The 8397-nt window shown below is 44.6% G+C and overlaps 1 long non-coding RNA gene across 1 annotated transcript; it reads left to right on the plus strand.

Annotated features, from left to right (window-relative positions):
- The first annotated feature begins 980 nt into the window (after positions 1-980).
- Positions 981-6235, plus strand: LOC140210315 (uncharacterized). Its single transcript, XR_011889212.1, has 3 exons — positions 981-1193; positions 3213-3375; positions 4327-6235. It is a non-coding gene; the product is annotated as an uncharacterized lncRNA (long non-coding RNA).
- Positions 6236-8397: the final 2162 nt, after the last annotated feature.

Raw genomic sequence — 8397 nt, forward strand, 5'->3', positions numbered from 1 at the left:
CCCCCCCCCGCTTTCCACAGGGATCGCTCCCTACGCAACTCCCTTGTCCATTCGCCCCCCCCCATCCCTACCCACTGATCTCCCTCCTGGCACTTATCCGTGTAAGCGGAACAAGTGCTACACATGCCCTTACACTTCCTCCCTTACCACCATTCAGTGCCCCAAACAGTCCTTCCAGATGAGGCGACACTTCACCTGTGAGTTGGGTGGGGTGATATACCGCGTCCGGTGCTCCCGATGTGGCCTTTTATATATTGGCGAGACCCGACGCAGACTGGGAGACCGCCTTGCTGAACATCTACGCTCTGTCCGCCAGAGAAAGCAGGATCTCCCAGTGGCCACACATTTTAATTCCACATCCCATTCCCATTCTGACATGTCTATCCACGGCCTCCTCTACTGTAAAGATGAAGCCACACTCAGGTTGGAGGAACAACACCTTATATTCCGTCTGGGTAGCCTCCAACCTGATGGCATGAACATCGACTTCTCTAACTTCTGCTAAGGCCCCACCTCCCCCTCGTACCCCATCTGTTACTTATTTTTATGCACACATTCTTTCTCTCACTCTCTTTTTTCTCCCTCTGTCCCTCTGAATATACCTCTTGCCCATCCTCTGGGTCCACCCCCCCTTGTTTTTCTTCCCGGACCTCCTGTCCCATGATCCTCTCGTATCCCTTTTGCCAATCACCTGTCCAGCTCTTGGCTCCATTCCTCCCCCTCCTGTCTTCTCCAATCATTTTGGATCTCCACCTCCCCCTCCAACTTTCAAATCCCTTACTCACTCTTCCTTCAGTTAGTCCTGACGAAGGGTCTCGGCCTGAAACGTCGACTGCACCTCTTCCTAGAGATGCTGCCTGGCCTGCTGCGTTCACCAGCAAATTTGATGTGTGTTAGTTAAAAGTCAGTGTTATCTTTAACTACATATGATGAATCACAGAATTTACTCCTAATCGGCCTTACCTTTTACCTTGCAGAGGTGCATTCTCAATCAATGGATTTGGCATGGATCCGATGCCAAATGAGGAAGTGGCTCCGAAATAAAGTAGATTACCTCCTCCAAGAACTTCGAGCTTTAGGTGGAAGGTGGGGAGAGGCGCACTGGCTCAGGAGGTGAAAAAAATGTAAACAAGGAAAAATTGCGTTCATAAACCACCCTTCAGACTGTGAGGTTCCACTAAATTGTTTTAAAGGTAATGGAGGACTTTTGAAGCTGTTGTAATGCAGGCAACATGAAAGTCGACCATACCAAACTAACAATGTTATGACGAGCAAGTCACTTACGTTTAATGATGCTGATTACTTTGCTTTTTCTTGTAGGCCACTGGAGGTCCTGGTGGCTCAAAGGCACTTAGAGCTTTGCCTTGGCCTTTTCCAACCAAAGCCTTCCTCCAGCATGTTTTCTGTTGCTCATCTCCCCAGACTGGTTGTTAAGATTACACCACAGCACTGATGAAGTTATCAAGCTGCAACTTTTGCATCTTAACTGTGTCACTTCTTGCTGCTTGTGGGTACCTCAAATTCCCAGACTTCATGCTACAGGCAACTAGAAGCTTAGCATGTTAGAGGCAGGATTTCCAAGGCCTGGATAACTTCACCTGACCACCAAGTCATAGAGTTACACAGGCACTTCGGCCCTAAACCAGACTGACTAATAATCCCTCATAATCATCCTTCCCTCCTCTTCTGGCATAGCTGGAATATGGGGTAGGATTTAATAAACGTTTTTCAAAATGAAAGCAAAAGTTAAGTTATGGCTTCAGTGATAACTTGGCCTCTTCAGATACTTGAGGCCCTCCATTGGCCACGGTCAACCATGGGTGTAGCATCCCTGCTGTACACATGATATGAAAGCCAGTACACAACCCAGGGCAGTATGATATGGAAAGCAAGCTGTAGCCCATGTAGCAGGCTCTTCCTCTCCATCAATACAGTTTAGTACCAGTGGCATCGCAGCAGTTAGCAGTCAATGATGAACTCAGTGTAGGACTGCCTTAGGGACCCCAGCTTCGGATTTCCCTCAGGGTTTACTTTTGAAGCCTTCCACATATGTAAGTATAGCCGCAAGGCAGCAGAGGTTTGAGATCAGAGTTTTCCTTGTCCTAGATGAGCTGCCACCATTGCTGTTGAGACCCATCTGCCTGAAGTGCCTGGGTTTAAGGCACCGGTAACCTGCCTCTTCCCTTCTCCTGTCAGTAAAACTGGTTCCGCCGGGCTTAGTTGCTGAGCCACAAGTAAATATCGGGAGCTGGACTTGGTTGTCAGAGGCTATCTGAGTCGTATGCCATCGGGAGCATTTAATAGGTAATGGGAGCTTGTCCCCATTACCACCCCCGGCTGTAACAATTCTAAGGAACAACTCTGAACAGCAGCACAGAACATAGTCTTACATTTCTATAGCACCCTCTTGAGTGTTGCAAAACAATTTACAACCACTGAAATACACATGGTGCCATCAGTGTTGTAATACTGTATAGAATAGCCAGGAACCCAAGATCTCACAAAAAACAATATGGTCAGAACTTGCTCATCTTTTCCATGCTGTTGGCCAAGTGCTTTGTACCGACCAGGGTACAAGAAGAACTGGTCTGCTCTTCAGTTATGTGGACTTTTGTATCCACCCAGGACAGCAGTTACTGTCTTAGTTCAATACCTCACCCAAATGATGACATCTGCAATAGGACAATATTTCTCAGAGGATCTTTGGTATCCAGACCTTGTCCACAGCCTGGCTCACACCCATACCTTAGTCCCAACTCTGCCGACTGACTCAGAGTAGTTGTACTGTATTTCATCAAAAATATACACCACTGAGTGAACAAATTTGAAATACTTCAGTTAAAGTCTTAACTACAGGAAGAGGGGTTGTACAAACTGACAAATAGTTTAACTACATGGATATTGATATCTGCACTTTGTTAATGGAGGTACTTCCTTTTACTTTTATTCACAATATTTCCTTTCCAATTGTTGTGCACATTGCCATTAAAAAAGTCACTGGCCATCTGTCTCCTTGCCACTCCATGATAAGCTGTTGCCCTTAATGTTAACCCTATCTCCATCAAAATTTACTTAGAGATACAGAGCAGAAAAGGCCCTTCTGGACCTACAAACCGCTCCACCAGCAACTCCCAATCTTTAACCTGAGCCTATTCACGGGATAATTTACATTGACCTATTAACCTACTAACTGGTATGTTTTTGATATGTAGGAGGAAACTGGAGCACCTACAGGAAATCAATGCATCCCACAGGAAGGACATACGAACTCCTTACTAAGGACATTAGGATTGAAATTCGAACTTTGATGCCTTGACCTGCTATAGCATTACACTAACCACTACATTAGTGTGGTGCACAACATAAAGAGATAAGGTAGGATCAATTTGGGATTTAGTAGCAGCAGTATCTCCAAAATGATTTACGTACATCTGAAATCCTCCACGTGATGATGGCTATTCTCAGTGTACAGAGGCAAAACATTATCAATGTTCTTAAACTGAGAGCAAGATTTAAATTGTATTGTCATCTTGATTTCCCAAGCTGAGGGAAATTATCAGATAAAGGCACACTGAAAACACTAACTCCATGAAGTAACACACACAAAATGCTGTAGGAACTCAGTAAGTCAGGCAGCATCTGTGGAGAGAAATAAAGAGTCAATCTTTCCAGACAAGAAGGTCCCGATAAAAGGCCTCAGCACAAAATGTCAACTCTTTATTCCTCTCCATGGATGCTACCTGACCTGCAGAATTCTTTCATCATTTTGTGTGTGTTAGTCTGGATTTCCAGTATCTGCAGAATCTCTTATTTAGTTCAAAATAAATTTATTACCAAAGAAAGTATATGTCACCATATACAACCCTGAGATTCATTGCTTTGTGGGCATACTCAATGTCTATAGAGTAATACTAACAGAATCAGTGAAAGACTGCAACAACCTGGGCATTCAACGAGCGTGCAAAAGTCAATAAACTGTGCAAACACAAAAAGAAAGAAATAATAATAATAAATAAGCAATAAATATTGAGAACATGAGATGAAGAGTGTTTGAAAGTGAGTCTGTAGGTTGTGGGAACATTTCAGTAATGGGCAAGTCCTGAACCTGGTGGTGTGAGTTCTGAGGCTCCTGTACCTTCTTCCTGACGGCAGCAGTGAGAAAAGAACATGTCCTAGGTGATGGGAGCTTCTAATGATGGATGCTGCTTCTTTTTACAGTGTTTAGTGCTGTTCTGTTCAATAGTGGGGAGTGCTTTACCAGTAATTAACTGGGCTGTATCCATTTGTAGGATTTTCCATTCAAAGGCATTTGTATTTCCTCACTAGGTTATGATGTAGCCAGTCAATATACCCTCCACTACACATCTAGTTGTTCGTCCATCGTTGACGTCGATGAGGACCTCGACACCATTATGATGGTGTCAAGACCAGCGCGTGATTTGGATTTAAGTGAGGGAGAGTTGCGTAGCGTCAGCCTCACTCTCTCTTCCCAATTCCCATCTGGATCCAGTGGCAAGACAGAGTCGAGACGGCTGGAGATGGGACTAGGCGCAGTGGATGACCAGGACGTCTTCTGTGTCTTGTCCTGCTCTACACGTTCCACGACGCTTGCAGAGACCGCCTTCTTGACTGTTGGACCTTCCATAGGTCTCGTTCGCTCAATCCGCCAGAGTCTGTCTTCACATGCTGGGATAGACAACTCCCTATCACACCGAGGGTTTGAGACCCGTCGGCTACCCTCACCTGGTTTAGCCGGCTTGTCGAAGCCGTTGCCGGGGTGTGGCCACTGTCGCATGCAAACAGCTACGGGGAGCCACAAGTGAGAGCTGAGTGCCAGGTGGGGACCAAAGGTGGACTAACTGCCTTGAAAAGGACGCGACATGTTCCCCCACCAGAAGTGCTACCCCTCCCTGTCACCCCATACACCCCATACACATCTATAGAAATTTGTCATGGTTTAAGATGTTATGCTGAATCTTCGCAAACTCCTAAAGAAGAAAAGATGCTGCTTTGCTTTCTTCGTAATTGCACTTACATATTGGGCCCAGAGCAGGTCCTTTGAAATAATTCCATGAAGTAGTATTTTTTCCAACAGTCCTTACAATCATGGGCAACAAGCAAACCTTGAACTTCAAAATTGTTTCTAATTGCTGCTGCTATTTTCCACTTATTTACCTTCACCAACGAAGATCAACATTTTCCCACCAGTCCTTATCTTTTCTCTCTCCCCTCTTCCTATTCTCTCATCATCTCTCTTTTTCTCTTTCTCCCCACACTGTGATGATATCGGGTTTGCTGACCACAAAGATTGAAACTCGAAGACCTTGAGCCCATCAGATGTACTGTAAATAGCCACAAGTCCTCTCCTGATGGGGAGATTATACTGTAACTATGCAATCTTAAAAGACAAGTTCACTTCCCTGTTTATTCTACACAGTGAGTTTTAGCTGCCAGTACCCACTATTCAAGCAGTGGGACCCTTCTGCCTACCAAGACACTTCCAGCTAACAAAATAGTTTAAAACACAGTTCATTTATTTTCAGTGATACATGTTTAAATCTAAACAACATTCTTAAAACACATTTAAAGCTCACAGAGGATTTCTATCTTAAACACTTCCCAATTACAAACCATTACTAAAACAGGAAGGATATTCAAAACACAAGTGCAATTCCTATAAGATAAAAAAAAGATATTAACGATGCAGGCAAATAAATCATCCATCAAAGAAATCGAAGCCAAAGGAATGGATTCTAGCTCACCCCATGTTTCTTTCAGGTTCCTTGTCTCATTCTTAATAAGTCTCAAATGCTCTCTGCATCTTTCCCACTTGGATGGCTTCACACGTATGTCATACTTCCTCAAATATCTGTTTTACATAAATCATCTAAAAGCTTTTCGATTCACAGATCACAGCTACCCATAATTAATGCTGTGAAGCTAACTTCCAACATTAATAAATTAATTATTGGTGTGCTAAATGACTATTTCCATTTGGTCTGCAAAGCTGGTTTGTACAAAGCATCTTAACCAGTGTTGTCTGTTTTGAAACAAGCCAAATTAAATAACCCATCGTCCTATACTGCACCTCTTGAGCAGGGTTTGAGGGCTAGCAGTCTGCTGCACAGACAGACAGCAGCTGCAAAGCTGTGTTTTTAAATTTCAAACTGATTCCTACTTTCCATTTACATTTTAAGAAATGAAGACTGGCTCCATACTTACAACCAAAAGCTAAACTGTTTGATCTTAAATGTGGCAGCTGTTGTGTTTAGAAAGCCGAGCTTGGCAAAACATGAAACCCCCGGCCCAGGAAGCAAATATCCATCACAACTCTCCTTACTTTTGATGGTCTTTCTCTCAAAATCCAATTTATCCATCCATCTTCACTTCCCCATCACCGATCACCCATGCCCCCACCACCACCAACGCCATCCCCAACTTTAAATGTGACTGTGGCAATGCTTTCTAAGGCTGTGGACTGATGTTTGTCTTATACTTGATTCCCAGCTACTTGATAGGTTGTTAAGTTGACCAGCTAAATGTTTAACAAATTATAATGTCATCTTTCCATTTAAATCCTGCTGCGCACTTGTAGCACAGCCTTTCCCTGATTGTTCACCCATTTTAGGCATTCTAAATCCTTCTGTCTCCCTGTCATGTCATGTGCATTGATTTCTTGTTGTGAGGTTCTAACTGGGTAAGGTTGGTTTGGTATTTCATCCTGTGTAAGCATTCATTTGTGACCACAGCAGCCACAGACCCTTCACTCAGAACAATAGCCCGTTCTGTAAAACCATCAAATCAATCATCTGTTATACACACATATGGCCCTCAATAAATTACACAGCTTTGATTTTCACTTAGCAGGATCAGCTATTTTCAGTTCTCAATATAAAAGGCGACATTCATCTTTAAAAATATCCTAAACTACTCTCAACAAAAGAGATTCTGCAGACGTTGGAAATCCGGAGTAACATACAAAATGCCGGTGGAGCTCAGCAGGTCAGGCGAGAAATAAAGAGGAAACATGTCAGCCCAAGATCCTTCATCAGGACCGGAAGGGAGGAGGGAAGAAGCCAAAATAAGAAGGTGGGGGAGGGGAAGAAGTAAAAGGTAGAAGGTGATAGGTGAAGGCGGGTGAAGGGGAAGGAGGGGGGTGGGGAAGGAGAGATGAAGTGAGAAGCTGGAAGGTAATAGGTAAGGGGTTGATAAAGAAAGAATCTGATAGGAGAGGAGAATGAACCAAAGGAGAAAGGAGGAGAGGCGCCAGAGGGAGGTGATAGGCAGATAAAGAGAAGAGAGAAGCTAGAACAGGGAATGGAAGAAGAGAGAATCAGGAATGGGGCCAAATTACCAGGAGTTAGAGAAAATGATGTTCATGCCAACAGATTGGAAGCAACCCAGACAGTGTTGCTCCTCCAACCTAAGAGTGGCTTCATCATAGACCGACATGTTGGACTGGGAATAGGGATTGGAAATAAAATAGGTGGCCACCGAGAAGTTCTACTTGTGGATGGAGGGAAGGTGCTCAACAAAGCACTCTCCCAATCTATGTTGGGTTTTCCTTTATGTTTCTCCAGCTGGTCACAGAGAGATACAGAAGCAGGCACTTCAGTCCACAACACACACAAAATGCTGGAGGAATTCATCAGGCCAGGCAGCATCTATGGAAAAAATCACAGTCGACATTTTGGGCCAAAGCTCTTCGACAGGACTGGAGCAAAAAAGCTAAGGAGTAGATTTGAAAGGTGAGGGAGGGGAGAGAGAAACATGAGCCAATAGGTGAAACTTGGAGGGGGAGGGATGAAACAAAGAGCTAGGAAGTTGATTGGTGAAAGAGACGGAAGGCCATGGGGGAGCACCAGAGGGAGGCATTGGCAGGCAAGGAGATAACATGAGAAAGGGAAAAGGGGATGGGAAATGGTGAAAAGGGTAGGGGAGGCATTACTGGAAGCTTGAGAAATCGATGTTCATGCCATCCGGTTGGAGGCTACCCAAAAGGAATATAAGGTGTTGTTCCTGCAACCTAAGTGTGGCCTTATCACGACAGTGGAGGAGGCCATGAATGGACATATCAGAATGGGAATGGGAAGTGGAATTAAAAGGATGGCCACTGGGAAACCCTGCTTGTTCTGGTGGATGGAGCGTAGATGCTCGGTGAAGTGGTCTCCCAATTTATGTCGGGTCTCACCAGGAGGCCACATCGGGAGCACCGAACACAGTATATGACCCCAACAGACTCACAGGTGAAGTGTCGCCTCACCTGAAAAGACTGTTTAGGACCCTGAATGATAGTGAGGGAGGAGGTGTAGGAGCAGGTGTAGCACTTGTTCCACTTGCAAGGATAAGTGCCAGGAGGGAGATCAGTGGGGAGGGACAAATAGACAAGGGAGTCAC

Source organism: Mobula birostris, chromosome 15 (genome assembly GCF_030028105.1).
Source record: "Mobula birostris isolate sMobBir1 chromosome 15, sMobBir1.hap1, whole genome shotgun sequence".
In the NCBI taxonomy this organism is placed as follows: Eukaryota; Metazoa; Chordata; class Chondrichthyes; order Myliobatiformes; family Myliobatidae; genus Mobula; species Mobula birostris.